We start from the raw sequence: 25,707 nt of genomic DNA, 5'->3' as shown, positions 1-25,707 counted from the left end.
TCAAAGTCTATGCCAACAGAACAGCACAGGTTTTTCAAATATTCTGTGTAAAATCATACATTTCAGGTTATTTCACCAGGGCCAGTGTTGATGGCTGATACCATCCACATTACACCAGGGCTGTGGATGATGCCATCCACATTTTTCCAGGGCCTGTGTTTCTGGATTAGGCCAACTACATTTCAACAGGACCTGTGCTGCTCGTTGATGCCATCCACATTACACCAGGGACAGTGCTTCCAGTGAGGCCATCTTCACCACACCAGGGCCTGCGTTGCTGGATCATACCATCCACATTACACCAGGGCCTGTGCTACTGGCTGAGGTCAACTACATTTCACCAGGGCTTATGTTGCTGGCTAAGGCCATCTACATTTCACCAGGGCCTGTGCTGTAAGTAAGTAAGTAAAATTTATTTATATAGCACATTTCACAGATAACAATCACAAAGTGCTTTACAATAAGATCAGACATACAAGTTAAAATTAATTAAAAGCCCGTTTGTATAAAAATGTCTTCAGCTGCTTTTTAAAGGAGTCAGTAGAGTCTAGACAGCGTAAACACAACGGCAGAGAGTTCCACAGCCTAGGTGCCAGTGTCTGAAAAGTCCGATCCCCACGTCTTTTAAACCTAGTACGTGGGACCACCAGTAGCCTCTGACTTGAAGACCTAAGTGCTCGGGATGAAGCATGAGGTTTCAGCAGGTCAGAGATATACTGAGAAGCTTCACCGTGCAGAGCTCTAAAAGTTACAACTAAAATTTTAAAATGAACCCTAAAATTTACAGGCAACCAATGAAGAGAAGCCAAAACTGGAGTAATGTGTGACCTCTTGTTTGTACCAGTTAAAAGTCTTGCCGCTGCATTCTGTACAGACTGAAGGCGATCCAGAGCTGATTTGTTGAGACACGTACAAAGACCGTTACAATAATCCAAACGAGAAGAGATAAAAGCATGAATAATCATCTCAAGTTCTGCCTTTGACACCAGTAGTCTGAGTTTAGAAATGTTTCTTAGATGATAAAAACAGTTCCGGAAGAGTTGTTTAGAGTGTTTCTCAAGAGACATTGAACTGTCAAATATAACACCTAGGTTTCTGATACTCGACTGAAATGAAGGGTCTAAAAAACTGATATGCAGCCTAATTTCTGAGAGCATGTGATCAGGTGCAATAATCAAAGTTTATGTTTTATCTGCATTTAACTGAAGGAAATTGTCATTTAACCATTGTTTGATTTCTGACAGACAATTATTTAAACAAGACAATTTATACAACTCAGAAGCTTTGAAAGAACAGTACAACTGAATGTCATCAGCATAGAGATAATAAGAAATATTATTGTAATGTCTGATAATGTGGCCTAGAGGAAGTATATACAGCAAAAAGAGAATAGGACCTAAAACAGATCCTTGAGGTACCCCAGAAGGCAGAACTGATGTTTCCGACAGCACATGATTTATACAGATAGTAAAGGATCTCTCAGATAGATACAACATAAACCATTTTAAAACAACACCAGTAATCCCAAACAAGTCCTTCAGCCTATTTATCATGATGCTGTGATCAACAGTATCAAAAGCAGAGCTGAGATCCAACATAACCAGAACAGTGTACTCTCCAGAGTCTGCTGCCATCAGAATGTCACTAGACACTTTAAGCAAAGCGGTTTCAGTGGAGTGCAATTTGCGGAAACCTGACTGGAAAATGTCCAGAACATTGTTCTTTTCCAAAAAGTTGTTCTGCAACTGTTTTTTCCAAGATCTTTGACACCAATGGTAATTTTGATATTGGCCTGTAACTGCTTGGAAGAGATGGGTCCAAATTTGGTTTCTTTAATATTGGTTCAACAATAGCTTGTTTAAAATAGCTGGGAACTGAGCCAGTATAAAGAGAAGTATTAATTATTTCCAGAATACAGGCCTCATCTAACAACAGTGGGCCTGGTGAAATGTGCATGATATCGGTCAGCACCACAGGCCCAGGTGTAATGTGGATGGCATCAACTAGCAGCAGAGGCCCTGGTCGGGTGAAGATGGCCTCACAGGAAGCACTGTCCCTGGTGTAATGTGGATGGTAGAAGCCAACACCACTGGCCCTGGTGAAATGTGCATGATATTGGTCAGCACCACAGGCCCAGGTGTAATGTGGATGGCATCAATGAGCAGCAGAGGCCCTGGTCGGGTGAAGATGGCCTCACAGGAAACCCTGTCCCTGGTGTAATGTGGATAGTAGAAGCCAACAACAGTTGCCCTGGTGAAATGTGGATGGTATTGGCCAGCACCAAATTCCCTGGTGTAATGTGGATGGCCTCAGCCAACAGTACAGGCCCTGGTGTGGTGAAGATGGCCTCACAGGAAGCACTGTCCCTGATGTAAAGTGTATGGCCTCAGCCAACAACAGTGGTCCTGGTGAAATGGTGATGGTATTGGCCAGCACCACAGGCCCTGGTGTAATGTGAATGTCTTCACCCAGTAGCACAGACCCTTGTGTATTTTGGATCGCATCAGCCAGCAACACAAACCCTGGTGAAATGTGGATGGTATCAACGAGTAGCACAGGCCCTGGTGTAATGTGGAGGGCCTCATCCAGCACCACAGGCCCTGGTGTGGTGAAGATGGCCTCACAGGAAGCACTGGCAGTGGTGTAATGTGGATGGCCTCAGCCAACAACAGTGGCCCTGGTGAAATTTGGATTATATTGGCCAGCACCACAGGCCCTGGTGTAATGTGGATGGCATCAACGAGTAGCACAGGCCCTGGTGAAATGTAGTTGGCCTCAGCCAGTAGCACAGGCCCTGGTGTAATGTGGATGGCATGAGCCAGCAATGCAGGCCCTGCTGAAATGTGGATGGCCTCAGCCAGCAACGCAGGCCCTGGTGTGGTGAAGATGGCCTCCTAGGGAGCACTGGCCCTGGTGTAATTTGGATGGCATCAGCCATGACCACAGGCCCTGGTGAAATGTAATTGTCCTCAGCCAGTAGCACAGGCCCTGTTGTAATGTGGATTGCCTCATCTAACAATACTGTCCCTTGTGAATAATGGATGGTATTGGTCAGCACCACACACCCTGGTGTAATGTGAATGGCCTTAGCCACACCACTGGCCATGGTGAAATGTGCATGATATCGTCAGCACCACAGGCCCTGGTGTAATGTGGATGGCATCGACGAGCAGCAGAGGCCCTGGTGGGGTGAATATGGCCTCACTGGAAGCACTGTCCCTGGTGTAATGTGTATGGCCTCAGCCAACAACAGTGGCCCTGGTGAAATGTGGATGGTATTGGCCAGCACCACAGGCCCTGGTGCAATGTAAATGTCCTCAGCCAAGTCAAGTAAAGTCAAGTTTATTTATAAAGCACATTTAAAAACAACCAAGGCTGACCAAAGTGCTGTACAATAAAATACAAATATAAAATACAATAAAGCGCAAGTACATAAAACACCTCACTGATAAAACAATAAGTTAAAACAGTAAGTTAAACCTTGGTAAAAGCCAATGAGAAGAGGTGAGTTTTAAGAGCAGTTTTAAAAGTTCCTAGGCTTGTGGAGAATCTGATGTGAGGAGGTAAACTGTTCCACAGTCTGGGTGCAGCCACAGCAAAAGCCCTCTCTCCCCTAGTCTTTAATCTGTACCTGGGAACATCTAAAAGCATCAGGTCTGCTGACCTCAAAGATCTCCTGGGGCGGTAAATGCTAAGAAGCTCTGCCAGGTAAGGAGGTGCAGTACCGTTAAGAACCTTAAAAACCAGCAGTAAAATTTTAAAATCAATCCTAAAAGCAACTGGGAGCCAGTGGAGAGAGCAGAGGACCGGAGTGATGTGGTCTCTCTTTTTGGAACCGGTCAGCATGCGAGCAGCAGCGTTCTGCACCAGTTGGAGGCGATGCAGACAGGAAAGATCTAAACCAGCATAAAGGGAGTTACAGTAGTCCAGCCGTGATGTAATAAAAGCATGGACCACCCTTTCTAGATCGCTCCTGCACAGGTGGGACTTGACTTTAGCTAAAATCCGTAGATGATAAAAAGATCCCTTGACTACGGAGCTGATTTGTTTATCAAGTTTAAAAGCACTGTCAAAAGTAACACCGAGGCTCTTAATGGAGGAAGTACATTTGAAAGTTAGGGGTCCCATAAAATCAAAGGAAAGGTTGGGGTCTTTAGGAAGCCCAAACTCAATGACTTCAGTTTTACTTTCATTTAGATGTAGGCAGTGTTGGGGAGTAACGGAATAGATGTACCGCCGTTACGTATTTAAAATACAAAATATGAGTAACTGTATTCCGTTACAGTGGTGGTATTTAGAATACAGTTACTTTGTTGAAATAAATGGATCACACCGCGGTACTTTCCTGTTTCATATTGTCGCGGGTCAGGACTGTTTGGGTTTTGTTTGACAGCCACGTGCTGTTGTTCCAGGCGGCAGCGTTACGGTTGCCATGGTTACAGGGCGACGCTCTATCTCTCGCGCGGCTGTGTGTTTCCTGGGTGAGAGAGCACCTTTTTGTTGTTGTTGTTGTTGTGCTAAGCTAACAGGCAGAATGCTACAAGAATAGCTCGAAAGAATGTAGCATCATGGGCAGTATAGTCCGTGTTGCAGGGAGAATGGACTGCCATACCCGTTATGTGTCTGTGAGCAAGAGGAGGGAGAAAAAAGGATAATGGAGTAATTGATTCAATAAGATAGTGAAACAACATGCAGTAAAATGTTGAGCATGTTTAATCCAGTGTGCAGAGCAAGGTTATTATTATTAAAGAAAACAAATGAAATAACGAAAACTAGAAGAGGAAAAACGTTTGCTTTAATGGAAATAACAAATAAAATAACAAAAAACTAACTAAAACTGTAATGCCTGTCCACAAAATTAGCCAAAGTCCATTGAATTTGTTGTAAAATGTGTTTAGTTTCATTGATGTGTGCGTGCCCTACAATAGCTAAGTCAAGGCGCTACGGTAGTTGAGTCGTCTGTGTTGCTGCTCCGTCCACGCGCAGAATCATGTCAGGAAAGTCGGGAGGAAGCGCCTGAGTCCCATTGAGGATCATTTTAATATGACTGTTTTTTAGATATAGCAAGAGTCTTGTGGTGGAGAGAGACACAATGTCCTCCTGAGACCCAGAGAAAAAGAGGGGAAAAGGGAAAAATAGTTTCGTTTTTCTTTTTCTTTTTTTTCTTTTTTCTTTTAAATAAATCAGGTGTTATTAAAATAACAATCTCATAAGATGAAGATCAGGGACCAACCCAGAAGTCACTGACACTTCACTAGCTGTAAACTATTGGTTCAGGAATAAGTGATGGCACTGAACTTTCTATTTCACAAAAGTCAATTGATTTAGGATATCTGAGGAAGTACTGATTTTTATTTGGAGACACAAAGGAACATTTGGCACTTCCCTCATCTCACAGCTGTTTCATTGTTACACCCAACCATTCTATAATTGAAATGCCTTGGACTGTTAACCATTTCAGGCAAGCTTTTTCTTGAGTTTTGGAGAGAACTCTTCATTACTGATATTATTCAGGTCATGTCTACATGTTTGTCCCAGGTTTCTCAGTCAAGAGGAGCTTGAACTCCAGATACGGTGAATCCTTTTTGCATATTGAAATCACTGATAACTTTCAGCAACGACGTGATCTTGTAGAAACAATTAGGGCCCATGGACTCATCTATAATTGCGACTCTTATTTTTAATCTATTGGAAAACATTTCTGCATTTTACCCATATTTATTTTCAACTTAAAATAAAAAATTCCAGATTCTCCTACATATTGGTTTTGAACCAGATAGGATGATAGATATCAGGTGGCCCTGTGTCTCTATTACACCTGCCACTGCATCTCGATAATCTTTGTGTAGTTCTTACTGGGGTCTCACCCTCTCCTATTTGGTTCACATGACTCTCATTCTTTGAAGAAAAAAAAAAAACTATGCTTGAATCTCGCTCAGTTATTTTGTTAAGAATTCTCTCTGCCTTTGTTAAAGAGTTGTCTACTAGGAAAAAGTGAAATAAAATATAGGTATAAAGTCCCGACGTGCACTACAGTACACATTAAAAGAGTAGGCATGTTCTCTGTGAAACTAAATAAGCTTAAAAAAAACCCCAAAAAAACCAACCCTCAAATTGTTTATTAGATGTTTATTTTCAAAAAATAATAAAAATCTGAGTTTAACAAAACGGTTCAAATGAAAATATCAAGTTTATCTCTCTAGCTTCCATAAAATGTGCTTGTGGGCATGCCGGCCATTTAAAAGGTAGGAAAAACAATTGGCAAGGCCACAACCCCACACATGCGATATAATTTTAAAGGTACTGTTGTCCTCTCTAGGAAACATCAGGACTCAGGAGAGTGGTAAGTGGAGTATGAGAGCTACAAGCGAAAACTAAATGTACACTACAGTGCGCTAAAATAAATTACTGGGTCATCAGGGGGTCATGAGGGACATTTATAAAACGAAAGTCCCACAAACCTTGAAGTGCACTTGAAAAGCTCACACGAGAAGGTTATTCTAGCTTACCTTGAAGAGCTCATCAGGGGGAGCACACTCCCCCTTTTGAAGAGCTCCCCCACTCAACCTGCATCCTCAGGAAACAGCTAACCCTAGATAAGGCAGCGTGATGCATCCCGGGACAACGGGACTGGGACGCCTAAATAATTGTGTGAGTTAATCACCTTCAAAAGGTTTATCAATTAACTTGAACCAAAATTAGGAACACGCAGTGCTGCAAAAGTTAATAGTCTTAATACTCAAGGATAAGCAGAAGAGCATGGCTGATATGATGAAACCGGGATTTTGTTATACTTAATTTTTGCAAAATATAAATAAAACTATAACTGACACTAATCATAATTAAACTGAAACTGAGGATTTTCAGAAAATAAAAACTAGACTAAACTAGCAAAGAATTGGTAAAAACTGATTACAACTGGTACAAACATCAGGACCGGTGACTATTGAAGATCTGGAGTTGAAATAAAAAAAAGAAAAGAAATAAATGAATAAAACTAATGGAAATGGCAAAACGATTATAACCCTTGTGCAGAGATTGGCGAATCTGACTGGGATATGTTATACAATGGATTGTCGTAACAGTCAACGTTAAAGTCGCTTTCGGCAGTCCAGACTAAGATGGCGTTGAACATCATTAGGGCGGAAGAGGGTTGGTGTGACCAAGGTGTGGTTTGGCTTGTTGTATGTATATTTTGAGATCAGATGGCTCTGGATGGACCAGTTACCAGTGATGGAAGGAGGACAGACTCATTAAATGAGGAGAAGGAATTTTCTGGGATTGGAGATCCTCTGGGTGAGTGGTTGACTAATAGCATGCAGAAAATAAAAACTATCTGTTGTATTAATTGGTAATAGATTGATAATTGGCCACATTTATAGTTGTATTAACTTGTTGTGGACGTAGTCGACTTCAAGTTTAAGCACTCTAATTAACAGGTTGAAAATAGTGATATTAAAGGAAGAATATGCAGCGCCACCCTGTCAGACGCCAGTGATGGTGGAGCTCAGTGATGAATCAGGTGAGCTGCATTCATGGCTGAATCAAAACAGAGTTTCCCCTGCTGTGGTCAGGGAGGGAGAAACCAGGGGAAGGTCAAATTTAAGAGAGCCATCTATAAACGTTTATGTGTCAAATTAAACGGGAAAAAAGGGGGTGTTTTACTGTTATTTTCACATCGGCATTATTATTGTATCAGAATCAAGTACTAAGCATTGCATTGATCATCATCTAATTGAAGTTTTTGATATTATACTAACATTTGCGTTCCAGTGATTGCTATAACCTCAGGTTGATCTTTTATTTACAGGTGTTAGGATAATCATATAATCTTTCTTTGCAGGTGTAACTATGATTATCTTTATACATATTGCAGTTTGTTGCTCATTATAGAGTTGTGCTCAAGCTAATAAGGGTTAAAAGCTACAGTCAGCGCGATGTTTGGCTGATCTATGGATTTGAGTGACTTGGAGCAAAGAAGGCCGCACGCGCTTACACACCACTGATATCATATTATTCTTTGTGATCTTTTATTCAATTATGTCTTTTGCTAAGCTTAAGTAGTGGTAGTTGATTAAATGACATTTATTAAAATATTAAATACCTGAGTCAGAACATTACACGCAGGTCAACTTAATAATCTGGGAAACCTTGTAGCTGCCTAACCTTTTCTTTTAATTTTCTAACTCTGTTGATTTGACACATTGGAGTGTGCCAAAAAGGGGGAAGTTGAGTTTTAACATCAAACAAGGATTATTTGAACATTTTATAATTTCATTTGTGTCTTGAATACCTTAGGTATGGTAAAGCTTAAGCTAATAGTGGCCCGAGAAGTTTCCGGACTTTTTTAGAGAATCAGTGAGAAGCATAAATCATTATTTCCATGTTTAAGCATCAATCATTGAAATGAACTGGATAGCGTTTAGAAGATTCGTTAATTTATTTGCCTTTTGTTAAAAAGAGTGGTTTCAATCATTTTCAGACACACCTTGCAAATGTGCTTATAATGAGTTGGCACTCGGCCTTTTGAAGGTCATAAGCTTCGTTCGGCGTGATGGTCCGGACTGATAAAGTGTAGGAAATGCCTTGAGTGCAGGGGGCTAAATGCAAACACGCTTACACACACATAGGATATGATTAGAATAAGTCCCTGAAACATTTTGAATGTTTTAAACCAATTCTGAATCACTAGAAGGTCAGTAGATAACAACATTAGATTATTAGGGTTAGGAAGAGAGGTGTTTTGGTTTTCTGTCTCTTACAGAGAAAGGAACAGACACCAGACGAGGTTACAGATATGCGAGGATCCTTGGCAGCAGAGATAGATACGGTGACTGCCGAGACACCAGTTGGGTCCAAGGGTCATGGCGTTTGGGCTCCGGGTAGTCACCTTAAAAGGATGGATCCCATAATCACAGCAATAACCATGAAGGGGTTGGCGGAAATCCGGGAACACCAGACCAACGAGGTTCGAGAGGCTCTTGGGCAAAAGGGGGACGCGTTCCTGATCTTTTCTGGAGGACACACAGGACCCGAGGATGCACAGATCGTTGTTTGCAATCGGGGCAGAATAATCCCCTGATCTGTGCCACGACTGAAGGGTTGTCTAACCCCTGAGGTTGAAGAATGAAGAGCAGAGGATCACACAACTGGAAGATACTGGTGGCTGCAGCAATAAAATAAAGGTTAAAAGCTCCTTGGACAGAGGTTCTAGTCTGAGTACGTCTGAAGGGTATAAGGTAGCGCTAAATAAAGCTGTGAAAGACCTGGGGAGTGTCATCTGTACCTGATAGTGTTGTAGTAATAGTTTTTCTTGCACCTGAACTGCACAAACACAGAGGTCATCTCACATATGGCTCGCCCATCAGGGGGACAAAGGACCTCCGGAGTGAGAAGAAGTGAACCCGGCCACACTGAATTGAAGGGTGTTGGTGAGGTCATTATTCTAATGACCTCATCAGGGGGAATTGTTAGATTATAATATTATTTTATGCCATGTTATACTCCTAATTAAAGATTGTGAATTATTATGTAGTTTTAGTTTGCATTATTCTCCTGAATTAGAAGAAGCTGACAACTATTGCATTAGTTAAACTGATTTGCATTAAAGTAGACTGCTGATTTATTGTGAATGAATGATATTGTTTTATGATGCATTATACTGCTGAGTTATAAGAAATACTGTTCGCAGAAAGTCATCGCCTTATTTGTCTGATTAGAAGAGAGAGTATACTGGAGTTTTCTGCCCCATCTCAGCAGGAGCAGATAAACAGGGAGCCAAGGTTGTAGCTTAGGCGCCGTGTGAGAGAAAAGCATGTGAATGTTTAGGCTTTTTATGATAAGGTGGAGGCACCAGAGGCTATAAGAGTTTGAGTAATGCTCCACCATTTTGAGATCTGAGGCTGTCTGCATACAGTGTCCATCTCCCACGCGTGTGTGCATTAAAATCATCGTTTGACTCAACCCGGCCGGACCAGTGTTGTTATTGTGGTTTTTTCTCTTGTGTCCATCCCCAATTTGAACTCGTAACAATGGCCTCAGCCAACAACAGTGGCCCTGGTGAAATGTGGATGGTATCAGCCAGCACCACAGGCCCTGGTTTGGTGATGATGGAATCACAGGAAGCACTGTCCCTGGTGTAATGTGGATGGCCTTAGCCAACAACACTGGCCCTGGTGAAATGTGGATGGTATTGGTCAGCAGCACACACCCTGATGTAATGTGAATAGCCTGTGGTGCAGACCGACACCATCCACATTACACCAGGGCTTGTGTTGCTGGCTGATGCGATCCACAATACACAAGGGCCTGTGCTACTGGCTGATGCCATCCCCATTACACCAGGGCCAGTGGTGTTGGCTGAGGACATTCACATTACGCCAGGGCCTGTGGTGTTGGCCAATACCATCCACATTTAAAGAGGGCCAGTGTTGTTGGCTGAGGACATACACATTACACCAGGGACAGTGATTCCTGTGAGGCCATCTTCACCACAACAGGGCCTGTGCTACTGGCTGAGGCAGACTACCTTTCACCAGAGCGCATGTTGCCGGCTGAGGCCATTTACATTTCACCAGGGCCTGGCTGCTGTCTGAGGCCATCCACATTACACCATGGCCTGTGCTTCCTCTGAGGACATCTTCACCACACCAGGGCCTGTACTGTTGGATGAGGCCATCCACATTACACCAGGTACAGTTCTTCCTGTGTGGCAATCATCACCAAACCAGGGCGTGTGGTGCTGGATGAGGCCATCCACATTTCACCAGGGATTGTGTTGCTGGCTGATGCGTTCCACAAAACACAAGGGCCTTTACTACTGGCTGAGGATATTCACATTACACCAGGGCCTGTGTTGCTGGCCAATATAATCCACATTTCACCAGGGCCACTGTTGTTGGCTGAGGCCATCCACATTTCAAGAAGCACAAGGGACAGTGCTTCCTGTGAGGCCATCGTCACCACACCAGGGCCTCTGCTGCTCGTTGATGCCATCCACATTACACCTGGGCCTGTGGTGCTGACCGATATCATGCACATTTCACCAGGGTGTGTGGTGCTGACCAATACCATCCATATTTCACCAGCGACAGAGTTGTTAGATGAGGCCATCCACATTACACCAGGGCCTGTGCTACTGGCTGAGGACATTCACATTTCACCAGGGCCTGTGGTCATGGCTGATGCCATCCACATTACACCAGGGCCTGTGGTGCTGGCCAATACCATCCACATTACACCAGAGCCAGTGTTGTTGGATGAGGCCATTCACGTTACACAAGGGCCTGTGGTGCTAGCCAATACCATCCACATTACACATTATGCTGAGGCCATACACTTTACATCAGGGACAGTGCTTCCTGTAAGGCCATCATCAGCACACCAGGGCCTGTGGTGCTGGATGATGCCATCAACATTACACCAGGGCCTGTGCTACTCGTTGATGCCATCCACATTACACCAGGGCCTGTGGTGCTGGCCAATACCATCCACATTTCAACAGGGCCAGTGTTGTTGGCTCAGGCCATCCACATTACACCACTGCCAGTGCTTCCTGTGATGCCATCATCACCAAACCAGGGCCTGTGGTGCTTGCTGAGGCCATCCACATTACACCAGGGCCTGTGCTACTCGTTGATACCAACCACATTTCACCAGTGCTTGTTTTGCTGGCTGATGCGATCCACAATACACAAGAGCCTGTGCTTCTGGCTGAGGACATTCACATTTCACCAGGGCCTGTGTTGCTGGCCAATAGCATCCATATTTCACCAGGGCCACTGTTGTTGGCTTAGGCCATACACTTTACACCAGGGACACTGCTTCCTGTGAGGCCATCTTCACCACACCAGGGACTGTACTGTTGGATGAGGCCATCCACATTACACCAGGGCCTGTACTGTTGGATGAGGCCATCCACATTACACCACTGCCAGTGCTTCCTGTGATGCCATCATCACCAAACCAGGGCCTGTGGTGCTTGCTTAGGCCATCCACATTACACCAGGGCCTGTGCTACTCGTTGATGCCATCCACATTACACCAGGGCCAGTGGTGCTGGCCAATACCATCGACATTTTACCAAGGCCAGTGTTGTTTGCTGAGGCCATCCACATTACACCAGGGACAGTGCTTCCTGTGAGGCCATCTTCACCACACGAGGGCCTGTGCTGGTGGCCTAAGCCATTCAAATTACACCAGGGCCTCTGGTGCTGGCCAACACCATCCACATTTCACCAGGGCCACTGTTGTTGGCTTAGGCCATCAACATTACACCAGAGACTGTGATGCCGGCTTCTACCATCCACATTACACCAGGGCCTGTGCTTCCTGTGAGGCCATCTTTACCCCACCAGGGTCTTTGATGCTCGTTGATGCCATCCACATTAGGGCCTGTGATGCTGGCCGATATCATGCACATTGCACCAGGGCCAGTGGTGTAAGCCAAGGCCATCCACATTACACCAGGGTGTGTGTTGCTTACCATACCATCCATATTTCACAAGGGCCAGTGTTGTTAGATTATGCCATCCACATTACACCAGGTCCTGTGCTGCTGGCTGATGCCATCCACATTACACCAGGGCCAGTAATTTCTGTGAGGCCATCTTCACTAGACTAGGGTCTGTGCTGTTTGCTGATGCCATCGAAAATACACCAGGGCCAGTGATTCCTGTGAGGCCATCTTCACCAGACCAGGGCCTGTGCTGCTAGCCATCCAAATTACCCAAGGGCCTGTGTTGCTGGCCGAAAACAACCACATTTCACCAGGGCCTGTGGTGTTGCTGGATGAGGCCATCCACAGTACACAAGGGCCTTTGCTACTGGCTGAGGACAATCACATTACAACATGTCCTGTTGTGCTGGCCAATACCATCCACATTTCACCAGGGCCACTGTTGTTGGCTGAGGCCATACACTTTACATCACGGACAGTGCTTCCAGTGAGGCCATCTTCACCACACCAGGGCCTGTACTTTTGGCTGAGGCCATCTACATTACACCTGGGCCTTTGGTGCTGGCCAATACCATCCACATTTCACCAGGCCCGTTGGTGCTGTCCTAAACCATCCACATTTCACCAGGCTTGTGTTGCTGGCTGATGACATCCACAACACAGAAGGGCCTGTGATACTGGCTGATGCCATCCACATTACACCAGGGCCAGTGGTGTTGGCTGAGGCCATCCACATTACACAACGTCCTTTGGTGCTGGCCAATACCATCCACATTTCACCAGGGCCAGTGTTGTTGGATGAGGCCATCCGCATTACACCAGGGACAGTGCTTCCTGTGAGGCCATCATCACCACACCAGGGCATGTGGTGCTGGATGATGCCATCAACATTACACGAGGGCCTGTGCTACTCGTTGATGCCATCCAGATTTCACCAGGGCCAGTGTTGTTTGCTCGGGCCATCCACATTACACCAATGCCAGTGCTTCCTGTGATGCCATCATTACCAAACCAGGGCCTGTGGTGCTGGCTGAGGCCATCCACATTACACCAGGGCCTGTGCTACTCGTTGATACCAACCACATTTCACCAGGGCTTGTGTTGCTGGCTGAGCGATCCACAATACACAAGGGCCTGTGCTTCAGGCTGAGGACATTCACATTACACCAGGGCCTGTGGTGCTCGCCAATACCATCCACATTACACCAGGGCTTGTGTTGCTGGCTGATGCGTTCCACAAAACACAAGGGCCTTTACTACTGGCTGAGGATATTCACATTACACCAGGGCCTGTGGTGCTGGCCAATACCATCCACATTTCACCAGGGCCACTGTTCTTGGCTGAGGCCATACACATTACACAAGGGACAGTGCTTCCTGTGAGGCCATCGTCACCACACCAGGGCCTCTGCTGCTCGTTGATGCCATCCACATTACACCTGGGCCTGTGGTGCTGACCGATATCATGCACATTTCACCAGAGTGTGTGGTGCTGACCAATACCATCCATATTTCACCTGCGACAGAGTTGTTAGATGAGGCCATCCACATTACAACAGGGCCTGTGCTACTGGCTGAGGACATTTACATTTCCCCAGGGCCTGTGGTCATGGCTGAGGACATTCACATTACACAAGGGCCTGTGGTGCTGGCCAATACCATCCACATTTCACCTGGGCCAGTGTTGGTAGATGAGGCCATCCACATTACAACAGGGCCTGTGGTGCTAGCCAATACCATCCACATTACACCAGGGACAATGGTGTTGGCTGAGGACATTCACATTACACCAGGGCCTGTGGTGCTGGCCAATGCCATCCACTTTACACCAGGGCCAGTGGTGTTGGCTGAGGACATTCACATTACACCAGGGCCTGTGGTGCTGGCTAATACCATCCACATTTCACTAGGGCCAGTGTTGTTGGATGAGGCCATCCAAATTACACCAGGGACAGTGCTTCCTGTGAGGCTATCATCAACACACCAGGGCCTTTGGTGCTGGCTGATACCATCCATATTACACAAGGGCCAGTGCTGCTAGCCTTCCACATTACCCAAGGGCCTGTATTGCTGGCCGAAACCATCCACATTTCACAAGGGCCAGTGGTGTTGCTGGCTGATGCCATTCACAATACTCAAGGGCCTGTGCTGCTGGCTGATGCCATCTACATTAAACCAGGGCCTGTGGTGCTGGCCAATACCACCGACATTTCACCAGGGCCAGTGTTGTTTGCTGAGGCCATCCACATTACACCAGGGACAGTGCTTCCTGTGAGGCCATCTTCACCACACCAGGGACTTTACTGTTGGCTGAAACCATCCACATTACATCAGGGCCATTGGTCCTTGCCGATGTCATCCACATTTTACCAGGGCCAGTGGTGTTGGCTAAGGCCATCCACATTACACCAAGGTCTGTGGTGCTGGCCATTACCATCCACATTTCACCTGGGCCAGTGTTGGTAGATGAGGCCATCCACATTACAACAGGGCCTGTGCTACTGGCTGAGGCCATCCACATTATACCACGGCATGTGCTCCTTGTGAGGCTATCGTCAACACACCATGGCCTGTATTGCTGGCTTAGGCCATCCACATTGCACCAGGGCTAGTGCTCCCTCTGAGGCCAACTTCATGACAGCAGGGCCTGCGCTGCTGTCTGAGGTCATCTACATTTCACAAGAGCCTGTGTTGCTGGCTGATGTGATCCACATTCGAAGGGAGACTCGGCTTCGCACCCTTCATTCACCCGTAGCTAGCCAGGCCCCTGTAACTGGTGCAGCCGAAGATAGCGTAGGCCCCGCTAGCTGTTCCCCGGCAGACCCCAAGCAGCTGGGGAAAGAGGGCGGCTGGGTGACGGTGAGGAGGAAGCATAGTCCTAAACAGAAGCCCCAGGTACACCACCAACCCGTTCATGTGTCTAACTGTTTTTCCCCACTCGGCGACACGCCCGCCGGGGGTCAAACTCTGGTAATTGGTGATTCTGTTCTCAGACATGTGAAGCTAGAGACACCGGCAACCATAGTCAATTGTTTTCCAGGGGCCAGAGCAGGTGACATTGAAGGAAATGCAAAACTGCTGGCTAAGGATAAACGTAAATTCAGTAAAATCATAATTCACGTCGGCAGTAATGACACCCGGTTACGCCAATCGGAGGTCACTAAAAGCAATATTGAATCGGTGTGCAACTTTGCCAAAACAATGTCAGATTCTGTAGTTTTCTCTGGTCCCCTCCCCAATCAGACCAGGAGTGACATGTTTAGCCGCATGTTCTCCTTAAATTGCTGGCTGTCTGAGTGGTGTCCCAGAAACGATGTGGAATTCATAGATAATTGGCAAACCTTCTGGAGGAAACCTGATCTTGTTAGGAGAGACGGCATCCATCCCACTTTGGATGGAGCAGCTCTCATTTCTAGAAATATGGACAAATTTATTAAACCCCCCAAAATATGACTATCCAGAGTTGGGACCAGGAAGCAGAGTTGCAGTCTTACACGCATCTCTGCAGCTTCTCTCCTCCTGCTACCCCCCCCATCTCCTTACACAGAGTTTCTGTCTGATTTCTCAGACTTTTTATCTGATTTAGTGCTCAGCTCAGATAAAATAATTATTGTGGGTGATTTTAACATCCATGTAGATGCTAAAAATGACAGCCTCAACATGGCATTTAATCTGTTATTAGACTCAATTGGCTTTTCATAAAAAGGAAAAGAACCCACCCACCACTTTAATAATCACACTCTAGATCTTGTTTTAACATATGGCATAGAAACTGAACATTTAACAGTGTTTCCTGAAAACCCTCTCCTGTCTGATCATTTCCTGATAACATTTACATTTAAAATAATTGATTACACAGCAGTGGAAAGTAGACTTTATCAAAGTAGATGTCTTTCTGAAAGTGCTGTAACTAAGTTTAAGAATATAATCCAACCACTGTTATCATCTTCAATGCCCTGTACCAACATAGAGCAGAGCAGCTATCTGAATACTACTCCAACAGAGGTCGATTATCTTGTTAATAATTTCACCTCCTCAATACATACGACTCTGGATACTGTAGCTCCTGTGAAAACTAAGGTCTCAAATCAGAAGTACCTGACTCCGTGGTATAATTCTCAAACACATAGCCTAAAGCAGATGACTCATAAGCTGGAGAGGAAATGGCGTGTCACAAATTTAGAGGATCATCATTTAGCCTTGAGAAATAGTGTGTTGCTTTATAAGAAAGTCCTCTGCAAAGCCAGAACATCTTACTATTCGTCACTGATTGAAGAAAATAAGAATAACCCCCGGTTTCTCTTCAGCACTGTAGCCAGGCTGACAAAAAGTCAGAGCTCTTTTGAGCCAACCATCCCTTTAACGTTAACTAGTAATGACTTCATGAACTTCTTCACAAATAAAATTTTTATCATTAGAGAAAAAATTACCAATAATCATCCCACAGATGTAATATTATCTACAGCTACTCTTAGTACCATTGATGTTATATTAGACTCTTTTTCTCCAATTGATCTTTCTGAGTTAACTTCAATAATTACTTCCTCCAAACCATCAACGTGTCTTTTAGACCCCATTCCTACAAAACTGCTCAAAGAAGTCCTGCCATTAATTAATTCTTCAATCTTAAATATGATCAACCTATCTCTAATAATCGGCTATGTACCACAGGCCTTCAAGCTGGCTGTAGTTAAACCTTTACTCAAAAAGCATCTCTAGACCCAGCAGTCTTAGCTAATTATAGGCCAATCTCCAATGTTCCTTTCATATCAAACATCCTTGAAAGAGTAGCTGTCAAACAGCTAACAGATCATCTGCAGAGGAATGGCTTATTTGAAGAGTTTCAGTCACGTTTCAGAGCTCATCACAGCACAGAAACAGCTTTAGTGAAGGTTACAAATGATCTTCTTATGGCCTCTGACAGTGGACTCATCTCTGTGCTTGTCCTGCTAGACCTTAGTGCAGCATTCAATACTGTCGACCATAATATCCTATTAGAGCGATTAGAACTGTCACGGTCGGGCGGATCACACACAGTAATTCGGCGTGCCCGTGTGGCGTGCTGGCTAGACCCAAGCGCGGCGAAGGCTAGCGGTGGGTTTGGAGCAGACACGCAGTTATTCTAGTAATGATCAGTGCACGAAGCGTGGCTTCGGAACTGTCGTTACAGACAGAGAGCGAGCGGAGCCGGGAAGAGAAAAAGGATTGAAAGGGATTGTCACTCACGGTTGCTGAATCAGGCGGAGACTGACGTCGGCAGAGTTTCGGAGCTCCTGACACGAAGAGACTGATGTCTGAGCGGCGAACAGGTGGGTGGCGTCTCTCTTTAACCCCGGCCCCGTGATCAGCTGATCACAGCCGATCACCGGCTGACAAGAACATGCTGTAGGTATTACAGGTACTGCAGTGGTTTGTATCATATCTATCTAATAGACTCCAATTTGTACATGTAAATGGAGAGTCCTCTTCACACACTGAGGTTAATTATGGAGTTCCACAGGTTCAGTGCTAGGACCAATTCTGTTTACACTATACATGCATCCCCTAGGCAGCATCATTAAAAGACATAGCATACAATTTCACTGCCATGCAGATGACACCCAGCTCTATCTGTCCATGAAGCCAGATAACACACACCAATTAGTTAAACTGCAGGAATGTCTTAAAGACATAAAGACCTGGATGGCCGCTAACTTTCTGCTTCTTAATTCAGATAAAACTGAGGTTATTGTACTTGGCCGTGAAAAGCCTAGAAATATGGTATCTAACCAGATTCTTACTCTGGATGGCATTACCTTGGCCTCCAGTAACGCTGTGAGGAACCTTGGAGTAATTTTTGACCAGGATATGTCCTTCAACGCACGTATTAAACAAATATGTAAGACTGCGTTCTTCCATTTGCGCAACATCTCTAAAGTTAGAAAGATCCTGTCTCAGAGTGACGCTGAAAAACTAGTTCATGCTTTTATTACTTCCAGGCTGGACTACTGCAATTCATTATTATCAGAATGTCCAAAAAACTCGCTGAAAAGCCTTCAGCTAATCCAAAATGCTGCAGCAAGAGTCCTGACAGGGACTAGAAAGAGAGAGCATATTTCTCCTGTTTTGGCTTCCCTTCAAACCCAGAATTGAATTCAAAATCCTGCTCCTCACATACAAGGTCTTGAATAATCAGGCCCCATCTTATCTTAATGACCTTGTAGTACCATATCACCCCATTAGAGCACTTAGAGCACTGATCCTGAATCCTCCCGTAGTTATGCTGCGATAGACGTAGGCTGCCGGGGATTCCCATGATGCATTGAGTTTTTCCTTTCCAGTCACCTTTCTCACTCACTATGTATTAATACAGCGGTCCCCAACCCCCGGGCTTCGGTACCGGTCCGTGAGTCGTTTGGTACCGGGCCACGAGAGTTGAGAGTTGAGGCTCAGGTGTGAAATGTATGGTTTTCAGGATTTTTATCGTTTTTTTAGCGTTATTTTGTTATCGTTTTTATCGTTAACTCTGTTTTCCTGGGTCTTTTCACGTGTGTTATGAATAAATCTTCTTTTTTACGGTACTAGGCCGGTCCGTAAAAATATTGTCGGGCATGAACCGGTCCGTGGCGCTTAGGGACCGCTGTGTTAATAGACCTCTCTGCATTGAATCATATCTGTTATTAACCTCTGGCTCTCTTCCACAGCATGTCTTTTATCCTGTCTTCCTTCTCTCACCCCAACCGGTCGCAGCAGATGGCCCCGCCCCTCCCTGAGCCTGATTCTGCTGGAGGTTTCTTCCTGTTAAAAGGGAGTTTTTCTTTCCCACTGTTACCAAAGTGCTTGCTCATAGGGGGTCATATGATTGTTGGGTTTTTCTCTGTATCTATGAAGCACCTTGAGGCGACGTTTGTTGTGATTTGGCGCTATATAAATAAAATTGAATTGAATTGAATTACGGACTAAACCTGGGACATTTGTGGCCCCAGTGCATGTGCCCTATCTGCCTTGTTGGTGTCCTTGATTTTTAAAAGTAAAATGTCTTATTATGCTATAAATAATGCCAGAGAGTGAAATCTGTGCTGATCCTAATACAAATACCTGAAGATAAAGTGCCTTGGTTGTTTTCGATTGTTCTTTTCATCAGACATAATAACTACTCAGATCTCCTGGACTTCTTTCTTTCTTTCTTTCTTTCTTTCTTTCTTTCTTTCTTTCTTTCTTTCTTTCTTTCTTTCTTTCTTTCTTTTCATTCCTGAAGACATGCACATCTTCAGGAACAAAGCTACAACCCAGATGACATTGTCAAAAGTGTCTTTAACTGAGCTTTGAGAAAAGGTGGACTGCTGAATGAAAGTAAGATTTGCATTTGGTTTGGAAATCAAACTCCTCGACCAATACTTAATATTCCTTTTCCATATTTTCTAACACACACACACACACACACACACACACACACACCAACAGATATTGTGTATATATAAATGGTGAATGCTCATATCGAACATGGGCCAAGTTTCAAATAATGAGGTCAGTATATGTACAAGTAATCCCTGCTCCAAGCACAGAAGTACCACCCACCTGCTATTCAAAACTTCTGAGGAGCAGCCAATAAGACAAAGGTTGGCTCAAAGAGAGGACAGCTAAACTGGCATATTTCAAATGGAAGATAAATTGAAGGACTGCACCAAGACTCAGTATAGGATAAATAAGCATATTTTCAGCAATGAATCACACAAATTTGCTGTAGTGCACAAATTAAAGTATGGAGCTGGAAATAAACATAATTAGCTCTCTTTAAGGGACTAAAACATCTCTAGATTGTATTTTGAATAGATCATGAGTGGTCCATTTTTTTTGTCATTTGCTATAATAAAATCCCCCTCATAATGTAGTGAAGAGTTGCCAAGGCCATCTATCTGCAGCCGTGGTTTTTAAGATGCGGTACTTTTTAAAATACACACAGTGGGACACTGCCATAGACTGGTGACCTGTACAGGGTGTACCTTGCTCAGTCTGTGACAGCTGCTCCAGCCCTTCATGACCCTGAATCAGATACACCATTAAAAAGGGGGTGGATGGATTGACAGGGGATCAGAGGTATGGTGGACTGTAACTAAATAATTAAATAGAAAAAAATTAACTGTAAAAATAAATCTGTTAGGGTGCCTGGGTTCGTTGACCCAAAATTTTGAGTTTTACATTATTATTGAACTTTGATTTTGCCATTATTTATCATTTCTAGTCTTTTGGTTTCTTAGAGTTCTGTCTTCTGGTTTCTGTCTCTGTGTTACATAGTTGTTCTGTCTCCCCCTGTCTGCTGTATCCCAGTCGTCAAGTCCGCGTTGTCTGTGTTATGTTTCCTGTTTTACTTTGAAAGTCCATGTCTCATGTTAATGTATCTGGATTTGCTTCCCTTGTCTCGCTACCCTTATTTGTCCCAGCTGTGTTTCTCTGTTGTCTCCCATTCCCTGATGGCTCTCTCTGGGTATGTAAGCCCTGAGTTTTCTTTGGTCTTTGTTGCGATCTCCCTCATCCTATGCTGTGTGTTCTGTTTGGCTGCCTGTGTAAGTTTCTTTTGGTATTCTTGCTTTTGTTATATTTGTGTTTAGCGTTAAAGCTGTTTTGAGTTCACACTTTTACCTCCAAGTGTCTGCACATTGGGTCCGCAGTTCCTGCCTGCACACAGCACATGACAAAATCATTGTGTAAAAACAAAACAAAATGCTGTCTTCTTTATTGACCATTTACCGTCAAACACATTTCAACTATAAGCTTTCATCAGTGCAAACCAAAGCCACATCCCCAGATATAGAACCATGGGAGGTTTAAACACTAATTAGTGTGAATGCTTGAAAAGTTAAATCAGAAGAGCAGGCTGTCTTTACACTGTTACCACATCCATATAATAAACTCCACAGGCATGAAAAATGAGAATTCAGTAGACATGACATATGTGAGTGAAGTTGGCCCCCCCACCTTCTTCAAATCCAACAAAAGTGGTATCAAACGTTTGTGCTGGTTTGTGCTGCAAAAATTGTCGTTTGTGCTGCTATCATTTTAAAGATATTAATCAAAATTTCTAGAGGTCATCAGAGGTCAACCAGCCCCCCCACATTAATTAAATCAAACAAAATGGGTGTCAATCAACTGTGCTACGTTTGTGCTGGTTTGTGTGGCTTCTGTTTTAAAGATATTAATGAAAATGTAAAGGTCAACCAGCCCCCCCCCCCACACACACACACATTAATGGAATCGAACAAAATTGATGTCATACATTTGTGCTACGTTTGTGCTGGTTTGTTCTGCAAAAATTGTCGTTTGTGCTGCTATCATTTTAAAGATATTCAAGAAAATTTGTAGAGGTCATCAGAGGTCAACCAGCCCCCCCACATTAATGGAATCAAGCAAAACTGGTGTCAATCAACTGTGCTACGTTTGTGCTGGTTTGTGCTGCTAAAATTGTCGTTTGTGCTGCCTCTGTTTTAAAGATATTAATGAAAATGTAAAGGTCAAAAGGTCAACCAGCCCCCCCACATTAATGGAATCGAACAAAATTGATGTCAAACGTTTGTGCTGGTTTGTGCTGCTATCATTTTAAAGATATTCAAGAAAATTTATAGAGGTCATCAGAGGTCAACCAGCCCCCCCACATTAATGGAATCAAACAAAACTGGTGTCAATCAACTGTGCTACGTTTGTGCTGGTTTGTGCTGCAAAAATTTACGTTTGTGCTGCTATCATTTTAAAGAAATCCATACAAATTTCTAGAGGTTATCAGAGGTCAACCAGCCCCCCACATTAATGGAATCAAACAAAACTGGTGTCAATCAACTGTGCTACGTTTGTGCTGGTTTGTGCTGCCTCTGTTTTAAAGATATTAATGAAAATGTAAAGGTCAAAAGGTCAACCAGCCCCCCCACATTAATGGAATCAAACAAAACTGGTGTCAATCAACTGTGCTACGTTTGTGCTGGTTTGTGCTGCCTCTGTTTTAAAGATATTAATGAAAATGTAAAGGTCAAAACTTCAACCAGCCCCCCCACATTAATGGGATCGAACAAAATTGATGTCAAACATTTGTGCTACGTTTGTGCTGCTAAAATTGTCGTTTGTGCTGCCTCTGTTTTAAAGATATTAATGAAAATGTAAAGGTCAAAAGGTCAACCAGCCCCCCCACATTAATGGAATCGAACAAAACTGGTGTCAATCAACTGTGCTACGTTTGTGCTGGTATGTGCTGCAAAAATTTACGTTTGTGCTGCTATCATTTTAAAGAAATCCATACAAATTTCTAGAGGTCATCAGAGGTCAACCAGCCCCCCCAACATTAATGGAATCAAACAAAACTGGTGTCAATCAACTGTGCTACGTTTGTGCTGGTTTGTGCTGCCTCTGTTTTAAAGATATTAATGAAAATGTAAAGGTCAAAAGGTCAACCAGCCCCCCCACATTAATGGAATCAAACAAAACTGGTGTCAATCAACTGTGCTACGTTTGTGCTGGTTTGTGCTGCCTCTGTTTTAAAGATATTAATGAAAATGTAAAGGTCAAAAGGTCAACCAGCCCCCCCACATTAATGGGATCGAACAAAATTGATGTCAAACATTTGTGCTACGTTTGTGCTGCTAAAATTGTCGTTTGTGCTGCCTCTGTTTTAAAGATATTAATGAAAATGTAAAGGTCAAAAGGTCAACCAGCCCCCCCACATTAATGGAATCGAACAAAACTGGTGTCAATCAACTGTGCTACGTTTGTGCTGGTATGTGCTGCAAAAATTTACGTTTGTGCTGCTATCATTTTAAAGAAATCCATACAAATTTCTAGAGGTCATCAGAGGTCAACCAGCCCCCCCACATTAATGGAATCGAACAAAACTGGTGTCAATCAACTGTGCTACGTTTGTGCTGGTTTGTGCTGCATCTGTTTTAAAGATATTAATGAAAATGTAAAGGTCAAAAGGTCAACCAGCCCCCCCACAGTAATGGAATCGAATAAAAGCCTTCAGTTTTCAGGCCCCTCTTCTGTGGAACCAGCTTCCAGTTTGGATTCAGGAGACGGACACTATCTCTACTTTCAAGATTAGGCTTCAAACTTTCCTTTTTGCTAAAGCATATAGTTAGGGCTGGACCAGGTGACCCTGAATCCTCCCTTAGTTATGCTGCAATAGACGTAGGCTGCCGGGGGATTCCCATGATGCATTGAGTTTTTCCTTTCCAGTCACCTTTCTCACTCACTATGTGTTAACAGACCTCTCTGCATTGAATTATATCTGTTATTAACCTCTGGCTCTCTTCCACAGCATGTCTTTTATCCTGTCTTCCTTCTCTCACCCCAACCGGTCGCAGCAGATGGCCGCCCCTCCCTGAGCCTGGTTCTGCCGGAGGTTTCTTCCTGTTAAAAGGGAGTTTTTCCTTCCCACTGTTGCCAAAGTGCTTGCTCATAGGGGGTCATATGATTGTTGGGTTTTTCTCTGTATCTATGAAGCGCCTTGAGGCGACTTATGTTGTGATTTGGCGCTATATAAATAAAATTGAATTGAATGTTTCATTAGAGTGGGTGTGGCACACTTAATCAAAATGATTTGCCAGTGGGACTGTTTGAGAAAAAAGCCTCATCGGGTGAGGGATTTCTACGTGCGATCAATGGCACAACTTGTCAAGTCCCAATCCTTGGAAGAAGCAAAGGTCCTAATACGTAGCATTGCTATTGTGGCATTAAGTGAGACAGAAGGCTGTGACAGTTTTGGAAACCCCATTATGTCAGAAGTGTCCAAATCAAATCTGAAAAGAAAAATTGCAGATGAGACTATGTTTCTGATGATAAGGAAGAAGAAGACATTAGATTGGATCCATGCACAGAAATAAACACCGACTTAAGGCAGAGGGTGGCAGATATTTGTGAGGGGAGCAGGTGCCATGCTGAAGATCATGGTGATCGAGACAATATGCACTATCTACCTGAGCTCGTCCCACACCTAATTAGATTGGGAGGATACCTACCACTCTGGACTGGAGAAATGGTTCCCCTATTTCAGAGCGAAAAACTCACTGCAACTTCAGCTAATGTTGAAGCAGAGTTCAAGAACATTAAACATGGTCTGTTCAAGCATGAAAATCTCCCTATAAGGATAGATAAATTCATTGCATGTCATCTTGGTTTTATTGAAGGGAACATGCGGATCTGTTCTGCAAAACAAATACGAAAAGAAGCAGAGGTTGCCAGACAGGATGGTACAGTGAAGCGTCAGTATCCACACAAAGCCTTTGTGGAGTAGGAAGTGGATGATAACCCCTCTCAGGAGCCCAAAAGTGACACAGACATAGACATACAGGAAGGGCACGAAGTACTGCAGTGCGTTTCACGTTGATATCAGGCACCTCCTAAAAAGGGAAAAGAAAAGTTCATTTAACGCAAAGTTTTCAGGTGTCATTCTTTGGGGAGAATACATGTTTATGAAACTGCATGACATCAGACTCTACCAAATTTTGGAGACTTTTCTTTTAAGATACAACCTTTCTGTCTCTTGTGACAGAGAGTCTGTTTCTTAATCATTTGACAAAAACCCTACACAGTATTTTAAAATAGTGTTCTCCAGATCAGAGCTGTAATCTATATAGAACATGGGGTTCAAAGCAAGGAAAAATTGTGTGTTCATCAGTGAAACCTTTAATTTGTGTTAATTTTATCATTATCAATATATGAAATCTTCACCTTAAGGGACTTAATGAATGGTTTCTTCTAAAAATTAGAAATGATTGAGTCATTTCACATCATATGAAAATATTAATTTTTAATACAAATTTGGCCCTACAAAAATGGAAACTCAGTAACAAAGATGATGGAGATTCTCTAAACACGAGCGAATATCACAGTAAAATTGTTGATTGTGATTTACACATTGGATGTATCCTCAGTGATTTGGTACAATTATACAACATTTTATAAGAACTGAACAACTGATGAAACTAATTATAGGCCAATCTCCAACCTTCCTTTCATATCAAAAATCCTTGAAAGAGTAGTTGTCAAACAGCTAACAGATCATCTGCAGAGGAATGGTTTATTTGAAGAGTTTCAGTCAGGTTTCAGAGCTCATCACGGCACAGAAACAGCTTTAGTGAAGGTTACAAATGATCTTCTTATGGCCTCTGACAGTGGACTCATCTCTGTGCTTGTCCTGCTAGACCTTAGTGCAGCATTCGATACTGTCGACCATAATATCCTATTAGAGCGATTAGAACATGCTGTAGGTATTACAGGTACCTACAGCA

The 25,707-nt window shown here is 43.7% G+C and overlaps 1 long non-coding RNA gene across 1 annotated transcript; it reads left to right on the top strand.

Moving 5' to 3' along the window:
• Nucleotides 1–5,747: 5,747 nt before the first annotated feature.
• On the top strand, nt 5,748–9,963 carry LOC146706353 (uncharacterized). The gene is made up of 2 exons (XR_014921530.1): nt 5,748–7,296; nt 7,440–9,963. It is a non-coding gene; the product is annotated as an uncharacterized LOC146706353 (long non-coding RNA).
• The last annotated feature ends 15,744 nt before the right edge of the window (nt 9,964–25,707 follow it).

This window comes from Copadichromis virginalis, linkage group LG7, assembly GCF_057382275.1.
Source record: "Copadichromis virginalis isolate Kocher_CV1m ecotype Utaka linkage group LG7, C_Virginalis_male_GT1.1, whole genome shotgun sequence".
In the NCBI taxonomy this organism is placed as follows: Eukaryota; Metazoa; Chordata; class Actinopteri; order Cichliformes; family Cichlidae; genus Copadichromis; species Copadichromis virginalis.
Note: the sequence above shows the minus strand (reverse complement) of the source record. Positions and strands in the feature narration are given on the sequence as shown.